The sequence below is a fragment of the Phalangium opilio genome, unplaced genomic scaffold (genome assembly GCF_054372755.1).
Source record: "Phalangium opilio isolate 3A_F unplaced genomic scaffold, DU_Popi_V2 ptg000101l_1, whole genome shotgun sequence".
Taxonomy (NCBI): domain Eukaryota; kingdom Metazoa; phylum Arthropoda; class Arachnida; order Opiliones; family Phalangiidae; genus Phalangium; species Phalangium opilio.
Window position 1 is genome coordinate 8,819,793 of NW_028324204.1, and position 23,099 is coordinate 8,842,891.

The window sequence follows — 23,099 nt, forward strand, 5'->3', positions numbered from 1 at the left end:
AAAGCAGTCTATGTTTTAGTCTGTGTATGTCCGTCCGTTAGTGCATCGCGTTAGCAGTTCGCTTTGTTTTGTGGAAAGAAATCCTACAAAACCTTAATATTTGGTTTTCTCATAATGTATAATTAATATATGGAAATATTTTTCGTAATTTCGATGCCTTTAGTGGTTTTGTAGCTATAAAGCTCTGTTTCATTTTGATATCCCAAGAACTTTTTTTAATATTATTATTTGAAAACGATGTTTATATATTACTTAAGCTATACTACATCTGTTTATAGCATAATCCTTTCTAAAGTGATTTCAAGAAGAACGCCACTATATTGGTCAAATGAACTTTCATCTGTCAATAGGCCTAGTGAACCATAAAGTAAACGCTAGGTTTTCGTTTCTGTAATGCAGAGACATTAACGGTTCAGAGTGAGCCGAAGTTAATTACACTTTTAAATAATCAGGCTAAGATTTTATAATCATGGTGGAAGTCTGGGCCGCGTTGAGCAGAGCTCAGCGCTGTTAGCAGTGTCCTACAGAACGGGATTTTGGTTATGAATTTTGACGGCACGGTGCTCAGCGTTGAGCCATTGCGGTCACCAAAGAAAATAGTCAAGTTTTTGGATAACGTGACGTAAAACGCGTAGTTCTCAGCTTGGCGAAAAAAACATGGAGGAATTAATACAAATAGCTCTTGCTGATTCTGATCATAGAGACTAGAAACCCCAAGGAGTGGCAGGAATGCCTCAACTTGTTGCCCTTTTTCATGGTACACGCAACGGGTACACGGCGACTTCCGCTAAGCAAATTAAACGGGCCGGAAGCTCTCATGTACCAATTTATGAGCAACATATTATTTGCGCTTGTAGAGCGGGGGACCTGCCACTCCTTGGGGTTTCTAGTCTCTATGTTCTGATGGGACTATAGCTATTTATTTGACGTGAAACCAGTTGATCACGCGAGAATTTTAAGAGATATGTTAGTTTCTATGTTTAATTATAAAAGTTGTTCTTATCTATCTCCATAAATATGTTATCATACAATTTTTGTTAAGCCTTTGTACCTTGCACGCTTTATTGCGCTAGCTTCATTTTTAAAACACCGATGACCGGAGAAAAGCTATGACGACAGATCTCACCGGTAAACGTTTTCCAAAATCCGCTGTCTTTTTTGGTGAGCTCTGCTGAACGCAGCCCAGATCAGTGAAAGGTCTGATCGTAATCGGATTATAGCTTCATGTTATCATGATTTTAATGGTGCACGTTTACTTTCAGTGTGTGTAGCCACAAATTAGCTTTGGTGTTATGTAACTTTAATCGTCATGTTGACAAACTAAGAAAATTGTTGAGGTGAAAGGAGAGGATTATGGAACGCCAATCGTGTCACATGCAACACAAATCAACGCGTTAAAATTTAAAATCAACGCGACAAAAATTTTTTGTCGCGTTAAAATTTTTAACCAACCAAATCCACGGATATTTTTGATAAAAATATTTTAACGAATCATATTACGGAAATCAGGAGGGAGTGGCAAAGGCGTGACTTTAAATTTTAACGCGACAAAATAATTTTAACGCGTTGAAAATATTTTAACGCGATGAAATCGTCTCGTCGCGTTGATTTTCATTTTAACGCGACAAAATCGTGTCGTTCATTTTCGATGGTTTTCTATTGGCTCAACCTTTGTCCAATAACCAGAAACATTTGCCCAAAGGGAGTTGTTTAATGATCTTCACTAACGTAATTGGTCCATTACCAGTTTCACGACATCAAATCTAGTATATCATTGGTCTAAATTATCGTCGCGTCAAAATATTTTCAACGCGTCAAAATCATCTTGCATGTGACACGATTGGCGAGTTTGTCGCGTTAAAAATGAAATTCAACGCGACAAAAATCCGAAATCATCGCGTCAAAATATTTTTAACGCGTCAAAATCATGTAGCATGTGACACGATTGGCGAGTTTGTCGCGTTAAAAATGAAATTCAACGCGACAAAAAACCCGAAATCAACGCGACAAAAATCCGAAATCATCGCGTCAAAATATTTTCAACGCGTCAAAATCATGTAGCATGTGACACGATTGGCGAGTTTGTCGCGTTAAAAATGAAATTCAACGCGACAAAAATCCGAAATCATCGCGTCAAAATATTTTCAACGCGTCAAAATCATCTTGTATGTGACACGATTGGCGAGTTTGTCGCGTTAAAAATGAAATTCAACGCGACAAAAAACCCGAAATCAACGCGACAAAAAAACCCGAAATCAACGCGTCAAAATATTTTCAACGCGTCAAAATCATCTTGCATGTGACACGATTGGCGAGTTTGTCGCGTTAAAAATGAAATTCAACGCGACAAAAATCAGAAATCATCGCGTCAAAATATTTTCAACGCGTCAAAATCATGTAGCATGTGACACGATTGGCGAGTTTGTCGCGTTAAAAATGAAATTCAACGCGACAAAAAACCCGAAATCAACGCGTCAAAATATTTTCAACGCGTCAAAATCATCTTGCATGTGACACGATTGGCGAGTTTGTCGCGTTAAAAATGAAATTCAACGCGACAAAAATCCGAAATCATCGCGTCAAAATATTTTCAACGCGTCAAAATCATGTAGCATGTGACACGATTGGCGAGTTTGTCGCTTTAAAAATGAAATTCAACGCGACAAAAAACCCGAAATCAACGCGTCAAAATATTTTCAACGCGTCAAAATCATCTTGCATGTGACACGATTGGCGAGTTTGTCGCGTTAAAAATGAAATTCAACGCGACAAAAAACCCGAAATCAACGCGACAAAAATCCGAAATCATCGCGTCAAAATATTTTCAACGCGTCAAAATCATCTTGCATGTGACACGATTGGCGAGTTTGTCGCGTTAAAAATGAAAATCAACGCGACAAAATCATGTAGCATGTGAGACGATTGGCGAGTTAACGCGTTGAAATTCATGTCGTTCGGAGCTGAACACCGGTAATTCACCGATCCCTATTTTATAAGCAACCACGGGCTACGGTTCATAATTCAGAGCGTTTCCGAACACACTTCTTTTTAAATCCAAGAAAAAAAAATCCCAGCAACCAACCGAAGATTGCACAGTGCATAATCATAGGTTCAGTTGTAACTTTATGGTTTTCTATCACTGAAGAAGAGCCCTTAAAAGTATGTAGGCATTGAAAACTACGCCTGGTCTTGCTTTTAGCCAACCAGGCATCGCAAATCGTTTGGAATAGCGATATTAACATGGCGGATTTCAGGAGGCGTATTGCCAAATAAATTCTATTATGAGACCTCAGAAAAGTTAATTACTTTATTTAATCACTGAAAATGAGGTAAATTTGGTTGTAAGAATCGCCGAATTAAAAATTATTATTTTAACAATTATAATTGAACGTTAACATTCGTGTGAGTTGAGCTCTATAATCTAAGCCTTGGCGTCAACTGCACTATAGAAGCCCGTTCAATCGGCCAATAAATGAGACCTTTGGATTATCGGCGGGAAGTTCGAATGATGGCAAAAGTAACATTTAAGTTCTATGGGAGGAGGTAGCTTTTTGGCCATATCCTCTGTCCTATTGATCCAATTGACCTGAAATTTTAATAAGACGTGTGGTTCGATGTGTTTTATTAATTTAAAAAGGATTCAAGATTTCAGAGTAGTAGGCAGATTTTTTTAAAATAAATTAATAAACATATTGCTTAAGCATGACACTAAAAATCTTATAATTAAACAAAATTATAGTCCCTAAAGCCTAAAACACGCCTATTTTGGAAAGGTTCAGAAGAGCCCTTGTGTTTCAACGCGACAAAAAACAGAAATCAACGCGACAAAAAACCGATATCATCGCGTCAAAATATTTTTAACGCGTCAAAATCATGTAGCATGTGACACGATTGGCGAGTTTGTCGCGTTAAAAATGAAATTCAACGCGACAAAAAACCCGAAATCAACGCGACAAAAACCCGAAATCAACGCGTCAAAATATTTTCAACGCGTCAAAATCATCTTGCATGTGACACGATTGGCGAGTTTGTCGCGTTAAAAATGAAATTCAACGCGACAAAAATCCGAAATCATCGCGTCAAAATATTTTCAACGCGTCAAAATCATGTAGCATGTGACACGATTGGCGAGTTTGTCGCGTTAAAAATGAAATTCAACGCGACAAAAAACCCGAAATCAACGCGACAAAAATCCGAAATCATCGCGTCAAAATATTTTCAACGCTTCAAAATCATGTAGCATGTGACACGATTGGCGAGTTTGTCGCGTTAAAAATGAAATTCAACGCGACAAAAATCCGAAATCATCGCGTCAAAATATTTTCAACGCGTCAAAATCATCTTGCATGTGACACGATTGGCGAGTTTGTCGCGTTAAAAATGAAATTCAACGCGACAAAAAACCCGAAATCAACGCGACAAAAAACCCGAAATCAACGCGTCAAAATATTTTCAACGCGTCAAAATCATCTTGCATGTGACACGATTGGCGAGTTTGTCGCGTTAAAAATGAAATTCAACGCGACAAAAATCCGAAATCATCGCGTCAAAATATTTTCAACGCGTCAAAATCATCTTGCATGTGACACGATTGGCGAGTTTGTCGCGTTAAAAATGAAATTCAACGCGACAAAAAACCCGAAATCAACGCGTCAAAATATTTTCAACGCGTCAAAATCATCTTGCATGTGACACGATTGGCGAGTTTGTCGCGTTAAAAATGAAATTCAACGCGACAAAAATCCGAAATCATCGCGTCAAAATATTTTCAACGCGTCAAAATCATCTTGCATGTGACACGATTGGCGAGTTTGTCGCGTTAAAAATGAAATTCAACGCGACAAAAAACCCGAAATCAACGCGACAAAAATCCGAAATCATCGCGTCAAAATATTTTCAACGCGTCAAAATCATCTTGCATGTGACACGATTGGCGAGTTTGTCGCGTTAAAAATGAAATTCAACGCGACAAAAAACCCGAAATCAACGCGACAAAAAACCCGAAATCAACGCGTCAAAATATTTTCAACGCGTCAAAATCATCTTGCATGTGACACGATTGGCGAGTTTGTCGCGTAAAGGCTAGTTCTCACTTGTCAAATAGTCGCGACGAATTAATTTTTCGCGTGGCGAAAAAAGCCGGCGATATTTTATTCGCTGGGGGAGTGGTTCTCATTGGGCGCGAAATTTAAAAAACGCTTCAGCGCTATTTTACGCATCTTAAGCCTAAAAATTCAAACTTGTATTCTATTTAATAATGAACCAAGTTATTTTCTTGCCTCCCTTAATAGAATTTTTTGACATATCCATATTTATCTAATAGAAACATAATCAATTTTAGCTAGCGTACGTATTTCACTCTTAAAAAATTAAATTAGAAGCGTACTTGCCTAAACTTAACTCTGTTATTTTCATAGAGATCAGAACATATATATTAGAACTCAATTGTTATTTTCATTCATCAAGTAACCAAGGCTTAAAATTGGCGACATAGCACACTCACACTCCCCCTTCCCCTTCCCACTACCTGAACCTGATTGGCTGAAGTCTTTTGTCGCCGAGCGTTTAGCGAAAAAAAATAGAACAGTCGCTTTGGGACTCTTTGGGGCGATTTTGACGGCGACTAGAAGAAAATTCGCTCATTTTAGTCGCGCGTATCAAGTCGCGTGGCGAAAAATGCATTTTTTCGCCAAGTGAGAACCAGGCTTTAAAAGTGAAATTCAACGCGACAAAAATCCGAAATCATCGCGTCAAAATATTTTCAACGCGTCAAAATCATCTTGCATGTGACACGATTGGCGAGTTTGTCGCGTTAAAAATGAAATTCAACGCGACAAAAAACCCGAAATCAACGCGACAAAAATCCGAAATCATCGCGTCAAAATATTTTCAACGCGTCAAAATCATCTTGCATGTGACACGATTGGCGAGTTTGTCGCGTTAAAAATGAAAATCAACGCGACAAAATCATGTAGCATGTGAGACGATTGGCGAGTTAACGCGTTGAAATTCATGTCGTTCGGAGCTGAACACCGGTAATTCACCGATCCCTATTTTATAAGCCACCACGGGCTACGGTTCATAATTCAGAGCGTTTCCGAACACACTTCTTTTTAAATCCAAGAAAAAAAAAATCCCAGCAACCAACCGAAGATTGCACAGTGCATAATCATAGGTTCAGTTGTAACTTTATGGTTTTCTATCACTGAAGAAGAGCCCTTAAAAGTATGTAGGCATTGAAAACTACGCCTGGTCTTGCTTTTAGCCAACCAGGCATCGCAAATCGTTTGGAATAGCGATATTAACATGGCGGATTTCAGGAGGCGTATTGCCAAATAAATTCTATTATGAGACCTCAGAAAAGTTAATTACTTTATTTAATCACTGAAAATGAGGTAAATTTGGTTGTAAGAATCGCCGAATTAAAAATTATTATTTTAACAATTATAATTGAACGTTAACATTCGTGTGAGTTGAGCTCTATAATCTAAGCCTTGGCGTCAACTGCACTATAGAAGCCCGTTCAATCGGCCAATAAATGAGACCTTTGGATTATCGGCGGGAAGTTCGAATGATGGCAAAAGTAACATTTAAGTTCTATGGGAGGAGGTAGCTTTTTGGCCATATCCTCTGTCCTATTGATCCAATTGACCTGAAATTTTAATAAGACGTGTGGCTCGATGTGTTTTATTAATTTAAAAAGGATTCAAGATTTCAGATTAGTGGGCAGATTTTATTTTTTTTTGATATAAAAACTATTTTCCAAAAGTCAAAATGATGACTGAATATTTCTTCGGGTCTACTGGTCCAAATGTCCTGAAATTTGAATGAGAGGTGTGTTTCAATCTATTTTATTATAATGAAAAGGATCTAAGCTTATAGAGGGAATAGTTTTTAAATAAAAATTAATTTCCTATGTCAAAATCGTAAATTCAATACTTACAACCGGTTTCTAAGATAAAAAATACCCAATCTCATCCTACTTTTCCAAAACATTTCTACTTTTAGAGAATATTAGATTTAAGAAACCTAGACCTTTGGAACCAATTTTCTAAGATTTCAATCGAGACAAGGCCTTACATCTTGGCACCAATTAAGACATGGAGCCCATGAAATCCTGTTGCCCCAAAGAATGTGGCGCCATAGATTGAATCGGCAATGGCGAAAGGGACTTCAATGTATTTTCAAGCTTACAATAATGATTGTATAATAGTGACTAAAAGTGATTTTTAGCCTGGTTTGGGTTATTATTCAAGATGCTATGATGTGATGATGTAATTGAAATTCCTGATAAAAATTAATGCATTAAAATTTAAAATATAAAGTCTACCACACAAGAAGCTTTAGAATGTCAGAGGACAGCTGTGAGGGACCTTTTTTCTTCTTGGCCCTCCTTGACAACTGAGTATAATTTAAAACTATATATCCTTGTTTTTTACCAACATCAACAGGTATTATGAAATTTTCCCCAACGTTTTTCAGTTAGCTTCTAATCATGTTTATTCTAAAATATGTAATCTTTTCAATAAATACAATTTAGAACTAAAATGGATTTTTACTTGGTAGAAACACAAGGGCTCTTCTGAACCTTTCCAAAATAGGCGTGTTTTAGGCTTTAGGTACTATAATTTTGTTTAATTATAAGATTTTTAGTGTCATGCTTAAGCAATATGTTTAATAATTTATTAAAAAAATAAAATCTGCCCACTACTCTGAAATCTTGAATCCTTTTTAAATTAATAAAACACATCGAGCCACACGTCTTATTAAAATTTCAGGTCAATTGGATCAATAGGACAGAGGATATGGCCAAAAAGCTACCTCCTCCCATAGAACTTAAATGTTACTTTTGCCATCATTCGAACTTCCCGCCGATAATCCAAAGGTCTCATTTATTGGCCGATTGCAGTTGACGCCAAGGCTTAGATTATAGAGCTGAACTCACACGAATGTTAACGTTCAATTATAATTGTTAAAATAATAATTTTTAATTCGGCGATTCTTACAACCAAATTTACCTCATTTTCAGTGATTGAATAAAGTAATTAACGTTTCTGAGGTCTCATAATAGAATTTGTTTGGCAATACGCCTCCTGAAATCCGCCATGTTAATATCGCTATTCCAAACGATTTGCGATGCCTGGTTGGCTAAAAGCAACACCAGGCGTAGTTTTCAATGCCTACATACTTTAAAGGGCTCTTCTTCAGTAATAGCAGAAGAAAATAGGGGAAGTGGGTAGCTTGGGCAACTTCGCGAGGCGTCCCGTTTACGGATTTTTCGCGCCATTTCCCTCCCCGTGGGGGTGAAGAGAGATAGGATTTTTACGCGCATTAACACACGAGTGACGTGATTCTGTGGACAGTACGGTCCTACGCCTTCCAACTGACTAGAGGCGTCTGCTAGAGGCAGTGAGGCACTCAGGCAGAATGGCAGAGGCTGGAATCGAGTGGTAAGTACTAAATTCATAACTTATTTTAAAATATGTCTTTATTTTTAAATACAATTGTATTTCGAAGTTCCAGGGAAAAAATTAACTTGTCCGAAGTTTTAAACTGTGATAGGGAAGAGTTCAAAGTAATAAAGTTGTATCCAAGTTGTTGTAGTTTGATTTTTAACATTGGGATTGGTTTGGGTAGATCTTACTTTTCCTTTCAACACAGCCTGAGTTTTCTTATCGGTAGTTTCCTTGTACGTTAAATCACACTGCGTACTCTTAACGACATTCATTTTATTAAATAACCGAATTTTCGTCCTTAATTAAACCAATATCCGCATTAACCCGTTGCCTGACGTAACCCTAACTCAAACTGAAGCACAGCAGAAATATAAGCAGACTACACAGGTTAGTTCCACAGTTCGCTACATGGTGGCGTTCGCAATAAAATCTGGTACTATTTTATGCTTCGCGCCGATTGGCCAGATTCAAATTTTAAGGGTGGTAGGGGAATCGACCATTGTAAGTGAGAATCACTGGACGACTTGTATGGCTCAAGGCTACGGCTACCCACTTCCCCTATTTTCTTCTGGTAATAGAAAACCATAAAGTTACAACTGAACCTATGATTATGCACTGTGCAATCTTCGGTTGGTTGCTGGGATTTTTTTTCTTGGATTTAAAAAGAAGTGTGTTCGGAAACGCTCTGAATTAAGAACCGTAGCCCGTGGTTGCTTATAAAATAGGGATCGGTGAATTACCGGTGTTCAGCTCCGAACGACATGAATTTCAACGCGTTAACTCGCCAATCGTCTCAAATGCTACATGATTTTGTCGCGTTGATTTTCATTTTTAACGCGACAAACTCGCCAATCGTGTCACATGCAAGATGATTTTGACGCGTTAAAAATATTTTGACGCGATGATTTCGGATTTTTGTCGCGTTGATTTCGGGTTTTTTGTCGCGTTGAATTTCATTTTTAACGCGACAAACTCGCCAATCGTGTCACATGCAAGATGATTTTGACGCGTTGAAAATATTTTGACGCGATGATTTCTGATTTTTGTCGCGTTGAATTTCATTTTTAACGCGACAAACTCGCCAATCGTGTCACATGCTACATGATTTTGACGCGTTGAAAATATTTTGACGCGATGATTTCGGATTTTTGTCGCGTTGATTTCGGGTTTTTTGTCGCGTTGAATTTCATTTTTAACACGACAAACTCGCCAATCGTGTCACATGCAAGATGATTTTGACGCGTTGAAAATATTTTGACGCGATGATTTCGGATTTTTGTCGCGTTGAATTTCATTTTTAACGCGACAAACTCGCCAATCGTGTCACATGCCACATGATTTTGACGCGTTGAAAATATTTTGACGCGATGATTTCGGATTTTTGTCGCGTTGATTTCGGGTTTTTTGTCGCGTTGAATTTCATTTTTAACGCGACAAACTCGCCAATCGTGTCACATGCTACATGATTTTGACGCGTTGAAAATATTTTGACGCGATGATTTCGGATTTTTGTCGCGTTGAATTTCATTTTTAACGCGACAAACTCGCCAATCGTGCCACATGCAAGATGATTTTGACGCGTTGAAAATATTTTGACGCGTTGATTTCGGGTTTTTGTCGCGTTGATTTCGGGTTTTTTGTCGCGTTGAATTTCATTTTTAACGCGACAAACTCGCCAATCGTGTCACATGCTACATGATTTTGACGCGTTAAAAATATTTTGACGCGATGATATCGGTTTTTTGTCGCGTTGATTTCTGTTTTTTGTCGCGTTGAAACACAAGGGCTCTTCTGAACCTTTCCAAAATAGGCGTGTTTTAGGCTTTAGGGACTATAATTTTGTTTAATTATAAGATTTTTAGTGTCATGCTTAAGCAATATGTTTAATAATTTATTTTAAAAAAATCTGCCTACTACTCTGAAATCTTGAATCCTTTTTAAATTAATAAAACACATCGAGCCACACGTCTTATTAAAATTTCAGGTCAATTGGATCAATAGGACAGAGGATATGGCCAAAAAGCTACCTCCTCCCATAGAACTTAAATGTTACTTTTGCCATCATTCGAACTTCCCGCCGATAATCCAAAGGTCTCATTTATTGGCCGATTGAACGGGCTTCTATAGTGCAGTTGACGCCAAGGCTTAGATTATAGAGCTCAACTCACACGAATGTTAACGTTCAATTATAATTGTTAAAATAATAATTTTTAATTCGGCGATTCTTACAACCAAATTTACCTCATTTTCAGTGATTAAATAAAGTAATTAACTTTTCTGAGGTCTCATAATAGAATTTATTTGGCAATACGCCTCCTGAAATCCGCCATGTTAATATCGCTATTCCAAACGATTTGCGATGCCTGGTTGGCTAAAAGCAAGACCAGGCGTAGTTTTCAATGCCTACATACTTTTAAGGGCTCTTCTTCAGTGATAGAAAACCATAAAGTTACAACTGAACCTATGATTATGCACTGTGCAATCTTCGGTTGGTTGCTGGGATTTTTTTTTCTTGGATTTAAAAAGAAGTGTGTTCGGAAACGCTCTGAATTATGAACCGTAGCCCGTGGTTGCTTATAAAATAGGGATCGGTGAATTACCGGTGTTCAGCTCCGAACGACATGAATTTCAACGCGTTAACTCGCCAATCGTCTCACATGCTACATGATTTTGTCGCGTTGATTTTCATTTTTAACGCGACAAACTCGCCAATCGTGTCACATGCAAGATGATTTTGACGCGTTGAAAATATTTTGACGCGATGATTTCGGATTTTTGTCGCGTTGATTTCGGGTTTTTTGTCGCGTTGAATTTCATTTTTAACGCGACAAACTCGCCAATCGTGTCACATGCTACATGATTTTGACGCGTTGAAAATATTTTGACGCGATGATTTCTGATTTTTGTCGCGTTGAATTTCATTTTTAACGCGACAAACTCGCCAATCGTGTCACATGCAAGATGATTTTGACGCGTTGAAAATATTTTGACGCGTTGATTTCGGGTTTTTTGTCGCGTTGAATTTCATTTTTAACGCGACAAACTCGCCAATCGTGTCACATGCAAGATGATTTTGACGCGTTGAAAATATTTTGACGCGATGATTTCGGATTTTTGTCGCGTTGAATTTCATTTTGAACGCGACAAACTCGCCAATCGTGTCACATGCTACATGATTTTGACGCGTTGAAAATATTTTGACGCGATGATTTCGGATTTTTGTCGCGTTGATTTCGGGTTTTTTGTCGCGTTGAATTTCATTTTTAACGCGACAAACTCGCCAATCGTGTCACATGCTACATGATTTTGACGCGTTGAAAATATTTTGACGCGATGATTTCGGATTTTTGTCGCGTTGAATTTCATTTTTAACGCGACAAACTCGCCAATCGTGTCACATGCAAGATGATTTTGACGCGTTGAAAATATTTTGACGCGTTGATTTCGGGTTTTTGTCGCGTTGATTTCGGGTTTTTTGTCGCGTTGAATTTCATTTTTAACGCGACAAACTCGCCAATCGTGTCACATGCTACATGATTTTGACGCGTTAAAAATATTTTGACGCGATGATATCGGTTTTTTGTCGCGTTGATTTCTGTTTTTTGTCGCGTTGAAACACAAGGGCTCTTCTGAACCTTTCCAAAATAGGCGTGTTTTAGGCTTTAGGGACTATAATTTTGTTTAATTATAAGATTTTTAGTGTCATGCTTAAGCAATATGTTTAATAATTTATTAAAAAAAAAATCTGCCTACTACTCTGAAATCTTGAATCCTTTTTAAATTAATAAAACACATCGAACCACACGTCTTATTAAAATTTCAGGTCAATTGGATCAATAGGACAGAGGATATGGCCAAAAAGCTACCTCCTCCCATAGAACTTAAATGTTACTTTTGCCATCATTCGAACTTCCCGCCGATAATCCAAAGGTCTCATTTATTGGCCGATTGAACGGGCTTCTATAGTGCAGTTGACGCCAAGGCTTAGATTATAGAGCTCAACTCACACGAATGTTAACGTTCAATTATAATTGTTAAAATAATAATTTTTAATTCGGCGATTCTTACAACCAAATTTACCTCATTTTCAGTGATTAAATAAAGTAATTAACTTTTCTGAGGTCTCATAATAGAATTTATTTGGCAATACGCCTCCTGAAATCCGCCATGTTAATATCGCTATTCCAAACGATTTGCGATGCCTGGTTGGCTAAAAGCAAGACCAGGCGTAGTTTTCAATGCCTACATACTTTTAAGGGCTCTTCTTCAGTGATAGAAAACCATAAAGTTACAACTGAACCTATGATTATGCACTGTGCAATCTTCGGTTGGTTGCTGGGATTTTTTTTTCTTGGATTTAAAAAGAAGTGTGTTCGGAAACGCTCTGAATTATGAACCGTAGCCCGTGGTTGCTTATAAAATAGGGATCGGTGAATTACCGGTGTTCAGCTCCGAACGACATGAATTTCAACGCGTTAACTCGCCAATCGTCTCACATGCTACATGATTTTGTCGCGTTGATTTTCATTTTTAACGCGACAAACTCGCCAATCGTGTCACATGCAAGATGATTTTGACGCGTTGAAAATATTTTGACGCGATGATTTCGGATTTTTGTCGCGTTGATTTCGGGTTTTTTGTCGCGTTGAATTTCATTTTTAACGCGACAAACTCGCCAATCGTGTCACATGCAAGATGATTTTGACGCGTTGAAAATATTTTGACGCGTTGATTTCGGGTTTTTTGTCGCGTTGAATTTCATTTTTAACGCGACAAACTCGCCAATCGTGTCACATGCTACATGATTTTGACGCGTTGAAAATATTTTGACGCGATGATTTCTGATTTTTGTCGCGTTGAATTTCATTTTTAACGCGACAAACTCGCCAATCGTGTCACATGCAAGATGATTTTGACGCGTTGAAAATATTTTGACGCGTTGATTTCGGGTTTTTTGTCGCGTTGATTTCGGGTTTTTTGTCGCGTTGAATTTCATTTTTAACGCGACAAACTCGCCAATCGTGTCACATGCAAGATGATTTTGACGCGTTGAAAATATTTTGACGCGATGATTTCGGATTTTTGTCGCGTTGAAAATATTTTGACGCGATGATTTCGGATTTTTGTCGCGTTGAATTTCATTTTTAACGCGACAAACTCGCCAATCGTGTCACATGCTACATGATTTTGACGCGTTAAAAATATTTTGACGCGATGATATCGGTTTTTTGTCGCGTTGATTTCTGTTTTTTGTCGCGTTGAAACACAAGGGCTCTTCTGAACCTTTCCAAAATAGGCGTGTTTTAGGCTTTAGGGACTATAATTTTGTTTAATTATAAGATTTTTAGTGTCATGCTTAAGCAATATGTTTAATAATTTATTAAAAAAAAAATCTGCCTACTACTCTGAAACCTTGAATCCTTTTTAAATTAATAAAACACATCGAACCACACGTCTTATTAAAATTTCAGGTCAATTGGATCAATAGGACAGAGGATATGGCCAAAAAGCTACCTCCTCCCATAGAACTTAAATGTTACTTTTGCCATCATTCGAACTTCCCGCCGATAATCCAAAGGTCTCATTTATTGGCCGATTGAACGGGCTTCTATAGTGCAGTTGACGCCAAGGCTTAGATTATAGAGCTCAACTCACACGAATGTTAACGTTCAATTATAATTGTTAAAATAATAATTTTTAATTCGGCGATTCTTACAACCAAATTTCCCTCATTTTCAGTGATTAAATAAAGTAATTAACTTTTCTGAGGTCTCATAATAGAATTTATTTGGCAATACGCCTCCTGAAATCCGCCATGTTAATATCGCTATTCCAAACGATTTGCGATGCCTGGTTGGCTAAAAGCAAGACCAGGCGTAGTTTTCAATGCCTACATACTTTTAAGGGCTCTTCTTCAGTGATAGAAAACCATAAAGTTACAACTGAACCTATGATTATGCACTGTGCAATCTTCGGTTGGTTGCTGGGATTTTTTTTTTCTTGGATTTAAAAAGAAGTGTGTTCGGAAACGCTCTGAATTATGAACCGTAGCCCGTGGTTGCTTATAAAATAGGGATCGGTGAATTACCGGTGTTCAGCTCCGAACGACATGAATTTCAACGCGTTAACTCGCCAATCGTCTCACATGCTACATGATTTTGTCGCGTTGATTTTCATTATTAACGCGACAAACTCGCCAATCGTGTCACATGCAAGATGATTTTGACGCGTTGAAAATATTTTGACGCGATGATTTCGGATTTTTGTCGCGTTGATTTCGGGTTTTTTGTCGCGTTGAATTTCATTTTTAACGCGACAAACTCGCCAATCGTGTCACATGCAAGATGATTTTGACGCGTTGAAAATATTTTGACGCGTTGATTTCGGGTTTTTTGTCGCGTTGAATTTCATTTTTAACGCGACAAACTCGCCAATCGTGTCACATGCTACATGATTTTGACGCGTTGAAAATATTTTGACGCGATGATTTCGGATTTTTGTCGCGTTGAATTTCATTTTTAACGCGACAAACTCGCCAATCGTGTCACATGCAAGATGATTTTGACGCGTTGAAAATATTTTGACGCGTTGATTTCGGGTTTTTTGTCGCGTTGAATTTCATTTTTAACGCGACAAACTCGCCAATCGTGTCACATGCTACATGATTTTGACGCGTTGAAAATATTTTGACGCGATGATTTCTGATTTTTGTCGCGTTGAATTTCATTTTTAACGCGACAAACTCGCCAATCGTGTCACATGCAAGATGATTTTGACGCGTTGAAAATATTTTGACGCGTTGATTTCGGGTTTTTTTGTCGCGTTGATTTCGGGTTTTTTGTCGCGTTGAATTTCATTTTTAACGCGACAAACTCGCCAATCGTGTCACATGCAAGATGATTTTGACGCGTTGAAAATATTTTGACGCGATGATTTCGGATTTTTGTCGCGTTGAATTTCATTTTTAACGCGACAAACTCGCCAATCGTGTCACATGCTACATGATTTTGACGCGTTGAAAATATTTTGACGCGATGATTTCGGATTTTTGTCGCGTTGATTTCGGGTTTTTTGTCGCGTTGAATTTCATTTTTAACGCGACAAACTCGGCAATCGTGTCACATGCTACATGATTTTGACGCGATAAAAATATTTTGACGCGATGATTTCGGATTTTTGTCGCGTTGAATTTCATTTTTAACGCGACAAACTCGCCAATCGTGTCACATGCAAGATGATTTTGACGCGTTGAAAATATTTTGACGCGACGATAATTTAGACCAATGATATACTAGATTTGATGTCGTGAAACTGGTAATGGACCAATTACGTTAGTGAAGATCATTAAACAACTCCCTTTGGGCAAATGTTTCTGGTTATTGGACAAAGGTTGAGCCAATAGAAAACCATCGAAAATGAACGACACGATTTTGTCGCGTTAAAATGAAAATCAACGCGACGAGACGATTTCATCGCGTTAAAATATTTTCAACGCGTTAAAATTATTTTGTCGCGTTAAAATTTAAAGTCACGCCTTTGCCACTCCCTCCTGATTTCCGTAATATGATTCGTTAAAATATTTTTATCAAAAATATCCGCGGATTTGGTTGGTTAAAAATATTAACGCGACAAAAAATTTTTGTCGCGTTGATTTTAAATTTTAACGCGTTGATTTGTGTTGCATGTGACACGATTGGCGTTCCATAGAGGATAGTGTTTACATGGCAACCCTGTTGTGAATATGGCTTTGAACATAGAGGGTATACAGTTGAGGAGTAGCAAATTGGGCCTTTACAAACACGTAAAGGTAATATCCCTCCAAAGTTTTATCTCTTCATTTCCCGTTTTTCCCCCATCGGATGATTTTAATGTGTACAAGTATATCCTTATTGGATGTAAAATGTCGTCTGATTTACAGTATATTTTCTATGCTTTGTATACTGCTTTAATATTTCATAAATTTTAACTTCAGTATTTGTTCATAAAAAAAAAGAAACATTTCCATAACTGGGTAAATAAGTTTGTAGGTAGTCCTTCTCTTGACTCGGAGAGGTAGTATTTTGGTTTTCCCAACTTGTTACGTCACATCTGAGACCTCACAACACCGCTCCCGGATGGGCTCGAACCACCAACCTATTGGTTAACAGCCGAACGCGCTAACCATTGCGCCACGGAAGCCCAAAAGTTAAATGCTCGTCAGGTATTGTGTAAAAACCTTGACTTTTTACGTCACATCTGAGACCTCACAACACCGCTCCCGGATGGGGTCGAACCACCAACCTACTGGTTAACAGCCGAACGCGCTAACCATTGCGCCACGGAAGCCCAAAAATTAAATGGTCGTCATTTATTGTGCAAAAACTTTGGCTTTCTACGTTACATTTGAGATCCCACAACACCGCTCCCGGATGGGCTCGAACCACCAACCTACTGGTTAACAGCCGAACGCGCTAACCATTGCGCCACGGAAGCCCAAAAGTTAAATGCTCGTCAGGTATTGTGTAAAAACCTTGACTTTTTACGTCACATCTGAGACCTCACAACACCGCTCCCGGATGGGCTCGAACCACCAACCTATTGGTTAACAGCCGAACGCGCTAACCATTGCGCCATGGAAGCCCAAAAGTTAAATGCTCGTCAGGTATTGTGTAAAAACCTTGACTTTTTACGTCACATCTGAGACCTCACAACACCGCTCCCGGATGGGCTCGAACCACCAACCTATTGGTTAACAGCCGAACGCGCTAACCATTGCGCCACGGAAGCCCAAAAGTTAAACGCTCGTCAGGTATTATGTAAAAACCTTGTTTTTTACGTCACATCTGAGACCTCACAACACCGCTCCCGGATGGGGTCGAACCACCACCCTATGGGTTAACAGCCGAACGCGCTAACCATTGCGCCACGGAAGCCCAAAAATTAAATGGTCGTCATTTATTGTGCAAAAACTTTGGCTTTCTACGTTACATTTCAGATCCCACAACACCGCTCCCGGGTGGGCTCGAACCAACAACCTTTTGGTTAACAGCCGAACGCGCTAACCATTGCGCCACGGAAGCCCAAAAGTTAAATGCTCGTCAGGTATTGTGTAAAAACCTTGACTTTTTACGTCACATCTGAGACCTCACAACACCGCTCCCGGATGGGCTCGAACCACCAACCTATTGGTTAACAGCCGAACGCGCTAACCATTGCGCCACGGAAGCCCAAAAGTTAAATGCTCGTCAGGTATTGTGTAAAAACCTTGACTTTTTACGTCACATCTGAGACCTCACAACACCGCTCCCGGATGGGCTCGAACCACCAACCTATTGGTTAACAGCCGAACGCGCTAACCATTGCGCCACGGAAGCCCAAAAGTTAAACGCTCGTCAGGTATTGTGTAAAAACCTTGACTTTTTACGTCACATCTGAGACCTCACAACACCGCTCCCGGATGGGCTCGAACCACCAACCTATTGGTTAACAGCCGAACGCGCTAACCATTGCGCCACGGAAGCCCAAAAGTTAAACGCTCGTCAGGTATTATGTAAAAACCTTGTTTTTTACGTCACATCTGAGACCTCACAACACCGCTCCCGGATGGGGTCGAACCACCACCCTATGGGTTAACAGCCGAACGCGCTAACCATTGCGCCACGGAAGCCCAAAAATTAAATGGTCGTCATTTATTGTGCAAAAACTTTGGCTTTCTACGTTACATTTCAGATCCCACAACACCGCTCCCGGGTGGGCTCGAACCACCAACCTTTTGGTTAACAGCCGAACGCGCTAACCATTGAGCCACGGAAGCTCAGAAATTAAATGGTTGTCAGGTATTGTGGAAAACCTTGACTTTTTACGTCACATCTGAGACCTCACAACACCGCTCCCGGATGAGCTGGAACCACCAACCTATTGGTTAACAGCCGAACGTGCTAACCATTGCGCCAAGGAAGCCCAAAAATTAAATGGTCGTCAGGTATTGTGGAAAAACATTGGCTTTCTACGTTACATTTGAGATCACACAACACCGCTCCCGGGTGGGCTCGAACCACCAACCTATTGGTTAACAGCCGAACGCGCTAACCATTGCGCCAAGGAAGCCCAAAATTTAAATGCTCGTCAGGTATTGTGTAAAAACCTTGACTTTTTACGTCACATCTGAGACCTCACAACACCGCTCCCGGATGGGCTCGAACCACCAACCTATTGCTTAACAGCCGAACGCGCTAACCATTGCGCCACGGAAGCCCAAAACCTAAATGCTCGTCAGGTATTGTGCAAAAAACTTGACTTTTTACGTCACATCTGAGACCTCACAACACCGCTCCCGGATGGGGTCGAACCACCAACCTATTGGTTAACAGCCGAACGCGCTAACCATTGCGCCACGGAAGCCCAAAAGTTAAATACTCGTCAGGTATTGTGTAAAAACCTTGACTTCTTACGTCACATCTGAGACCTCACAACACCGCTCCCGGATGGGCTCGAACCACCAACCTATTGGTTAACAGCCGATCGCGCTAACCATTGCGCCACGGAAGCCCAAAAGTTAAGTGCTCGTCAGGTATTGTGTAAAAACCTTGACTTTTTACGTCACATCTGAGACCTCACAACACCGCTCCCGGATGGGCTCGAACCACCAACCTATTGGTTAACAGCCGAACGCGCTAACCATTGAGCCACGGAAGCTCAGAAATTTAATGGTTGTCAGGTGTTGTGGAAAAACTTTGGCTTTCTACGTTACATTTGAGACCCCACAACACCTCTCCCGGGTGGGCTCGAACCACCAACCTTTCGATTAACAGCCGAACGCGCTAACCATTGCGCCACGGAAGCCCAAAAGTTAAATGCTCGTTAGGTATTGTGTAAAAACCTTGACTTTTTACGTCACATCTGAGACCTCACAACACCGCTCCCGGATGGGCTCGAACCACCAACCTATTGGTTAACAGCCGAACGCGCTAACCATTGCGCCACGGAAGCCCAAAAGTTAAATGCTCGTCAGGTATTATGTAAAAACCTTGACTTTTTACGTCACATCTGAGACCTCACAACACCGCTCTCGGATGGGGTCAAACCACCAACCTATTGGTTAACAGCCGAACGCGCTAACCATTGAGCCACGGAAGCTCAGAAATTAAATGGTTGTCAGGTATTGTGGAAAACCTTGACTTTTTACGTCACATCTGAGACCTCACAACACCGCTCCCGGATGGGCTCGAACCACCAACCTATTGGTTAACAGCCGAACGCGCTAACCATTGCGCCACGGAAGCCCAAAAGTTAAATGCTCGTCAGGTATTGTGTAAAAACCTTGACTTTTTACGTCACATCTGAGACCTCACAACACCGCTCCCGGATGGGGTCGAACCACCAACCTACTGGTTAACAGCCGAACGCGCTAACCATTGCGCCACGGAAGCCCAAAAATTAAATGGTCGTCATTTATTGTGCAAAAACTTTGGCTTTCTACGTTACATTTGAGATCCCACAACACCGCTCCCGGATGGGCTCGAACCACCAACCTACTGGTTAACAGCCGAACGCGCTAACCATTGCGCCACGGAAGACCAAAAGTTAAATGCTCGTCAGGTATTGTGTAAAAACCTTGACTTTTTACGTCACATCTGAGACCTCACAACACCGCTCCCGGATGGGCTCGAACCACCAACCTATTGGTTAACAGCCGAACGCGCTAACCATTGCGCCAAGGAAGCCCAAAATTTAAATGCTCGTCAGGTATTGTGTAAAAACCTTGACTTTTTACGTCACATCTGAGACCTCAAAACACCGCTCCCGGATGGGCTCGAACCACCAACCTATTGCTTAACAGCCGAACGCGCTAACCATTGCGCCACGGAAGCCCAAAACCTAAATGCTCGTCAGGTATTGTGCAAAAAACTTGACTTTTTACTTCACATCTGACACCTCACAACACCGCTCCCGGATGGGGTCGAACCACCAACCTATTGGTTAACAGCCGAACGCGATAACCATTGCGCCACGGAAGCCCAAAACCTAAATGCTCGTCAGGTATTGTGTAAAAACCTTGACTTCTTACGTCACATCTGAGACCTCACAACACCGCTCCCGGATGGGCTCGAACCACCAACCTATTGGTTAACAGCCGATCGCGCTAACCATTGCGCCACGGAAGCCCAAAAGTTAAGTGCTCGTCAGGTATTGTGTAAAAACCTTGACTTTTTACGTCACATCTGAGACCTCACAACACCGCTCCCGGATGGGCTCGAACCACCAACCTATTGGTTAACAGCCGAACGCGCTAACCATTGAGCCACGGAAGCTCAGAAATTTAATGGTTGTCAGGTGTTGTGGAAAAACTTTGGCTTTCTACGTTACATTTGAGACCCCACAACACCTCTCCCGGGTGGGCTCGAACCACCAACCTTTCGATTAACAGCCGAACGCGCTAACCATTGCGCCACGGAAGCCCAAAAGTTAAATGCTCGTTAGGTATTGTGTAAAAACCTTGACTTTTTACGTCACATCTGAGACCTCACAACACCGCTCCCGGATGGGCTCGAACCACCAACCTATTGGTTAACAGCCGAACGCGCTAACCATTGCGCCACGGAAGCCCAAAAGTTAAATGCTCGTCAGGTATTATGTAAAAACCTTGACTTTTTACGTCACATCTGAGACCTCACAACACCGCTCCCGGATGGGGTCGAACCATCAACCTATTGGTTAACAGCCGAACGCGCTAACCATTGAGCCACGGAAGCTCAGAAATTAAATGGTTGTCAGGTATTGTGGAAAACCTTGACTTTTTACGTCACATCTGAGACCTCACAACACCGCTCCCGGATGGGCTCGAACCACCAATCTATTGGTTAAAAGCCGAACGTGCTAACCATTGCGCCACGGAAGCCCAAAAATTAAATGGTCGTCAGGTATTGTGGAAAAACTTTGGCTTTCTACGTTACATTTGAGATCACACAACACCGCTCCCGGATGGGCTCGAACCACCAACCTATTGGTTAACAGCCGAACGCGCTAACCATTGCGCCACGGAAGCCCAAAAGTTAAGTGCTCGTCAGGTATTGTGTAAAAAACTTGACTTTTTACGTCACATCTGAGACCTCACAACACCGCTCCCGGATGGGCTCGAACCACCAACCTATTGCTTAACAGCCGAACGCGCTAACCATTGCGCCACGGAAGCCCAAAACCTAAATGCTCGTCAGGTATTGTGCAAAAAACTTGACTTTTTACGTCACATCTGAGACCTCACAACACCGCTCCCGGATGGGGTCGAACCACCAACCTATTGGTTAACAGCCGAACGCGCTAACCATTGCGCCAAGGAAGCCCAAAATTTAAATGCTCGTCAGGTATTGTGTAAAAACCTTGACTTTTTACGTCACATCTGAGACCTCAAAACACCGCTCCCGGATGGGCTCGAACCACCAACCTATTGCATAACAGCCGAACGCGCTAACCATTGCGCCACGGAAGCCCAAAACCTAAATGCTCGTCAGGTATTGTGCAAAAAACTTGACTTTTTACGTCACATCTGACACCTCACAACACCGCTCCCGGATGGGGTCGAACCACCAACCTATTGGTTAACAGCCGAACGCGCTAACCATTGCGCCACGGAAGCCCAAAACCTAAATGCTCGTCAGGTATTGTGTAAAAACCTTGACTTCTTACGTCACATCTGAGACCTCACAACACCGCTCCCGGATGGGCTCGAACCACCAACCTATTGGTTAACAGCCGATCGCTCTAACCATTGCGCCACGGAAGCCCAAAAGTTAAGTGCTCGTCAGGTATTGTGTAAAAACCTTGACTTTTTACGTCACATCTGAGACCTCACAACACCGCTCCCGGATGGGCTCGAACCACCAACCTATTGGTTAACAGCCGAACGCGCTAACCATTGAGCCACGGAAGCTCAGAAATTTAATGGTTGTCAGGTGTTGTGGAAAAACTTTGGCTTTCTACGTTACATTTGAGACCCCACAACACCTCTCCCGGGTGGGCTCGAACCACCAACCTTTCGATTAACAGCTGAACGCGCTAACCATTGCGCCACGGAATCCCAAAAATTAAATGCTCGTCAGGTATTGTGTAAAAACCTTGACTTTTTACGTCACATCTGAGACCTCACAACACCGCTCCCGGATGGGCTCGAACCACCAACCTATTGGTTAACAGCCGAACGCGCTAACCATTGCGCCACGGAAGCCCAAAAGTTAAATGCTCGTTAGGTATTGTGTAAAAACCTTGACTTTTTACGTCACATCTGAGACCTCACAACACCGCTCCCGGATGGGCTCGAACCACCAACCTATTGGTTAACAGCCGAACGCGCTAACCATTGCGCCACGGAAGCCCAAAAGTTAAATGCTCGTCAGGTATTATGTAAAAACCTTGACTTTTTCCGTCACATCTGAGACCTCACAACACCGCTCCCGGATGGGGTCGAACCACCAACCTATTGGTTAACAGCCGAACGCGCTAACCATTGAGCCACGGAAGCTCAGAAATTAAATGGTTGTCAGGTATTGTGGAAAACCTTGACTTTTTACGTCACATCTGAGACCTCACAACACCGCTCCCGGATGGGCTCGAACCACCAACCTATTGGTTAACAGCCGAACGCGCTAACCATTGCGCCAAGGAAGCCCA

The 23,099-nt window shown here is 41.0% G+C and overlaps 3 long non-coding RNA genes across 4 annotated transcripts; 2 read left to right on the forward strand and 1 right to left on the reverse strand.

Annotated features, from left to right (window-relative positions):
• Nucleotides 1-6,097: 6,097 nt before the first annotated feature.
• On the forward strand, nucleotides 6,098-7,548 carry LOC149631466 (uncharacterized). The gene is made up of 2 exons (XR_016374066.1): nucleotides 6,098-6,834; nucleotides 7,009-7,548. It is a non-coding gene; the product is annotated as an uncharacterized LOC149631466 (long non-coding RNA).
• LOC149631467 (uncharacterized) lies at nucleotides 6,713-7,897 on the reverse strand. 2 transcript variants are annotated; one of them, XR_016374065.1, is made up of 3 exons: nucleotides 7,709-7,897; nucleotides 7,560-7,622; nucleotides 6,713-7,504 (listed from the first exon to the last, which is right to left on the reverse strand). It is a non-coding gene; the product is annotated as an uncharacterized LOC149631467 (long non-coding RNA). The 2 variants fall into 2 exon arrangements; XR_016374064.1 differs by having other exon boundaries at nucleotides 7,560-7,897.
• Nucleotides 7,898-7,922: 25 nt separating this feature from the next.
• Nucleotides 7,923-9,028, forward strand: LOC149631468 (uncharacterized). Its single transcript, XR_016374068.1, has 2 exons — nucleotides 7,923-8,450; nucleotides 8,518-9,028. It is a non-coding gene; the product is annotated as an uncharacterized LOC149631468 (long non-coding RNA).
• Nucleotides 9,029-23,099: the final 14,071 nt, after the last annotated feature.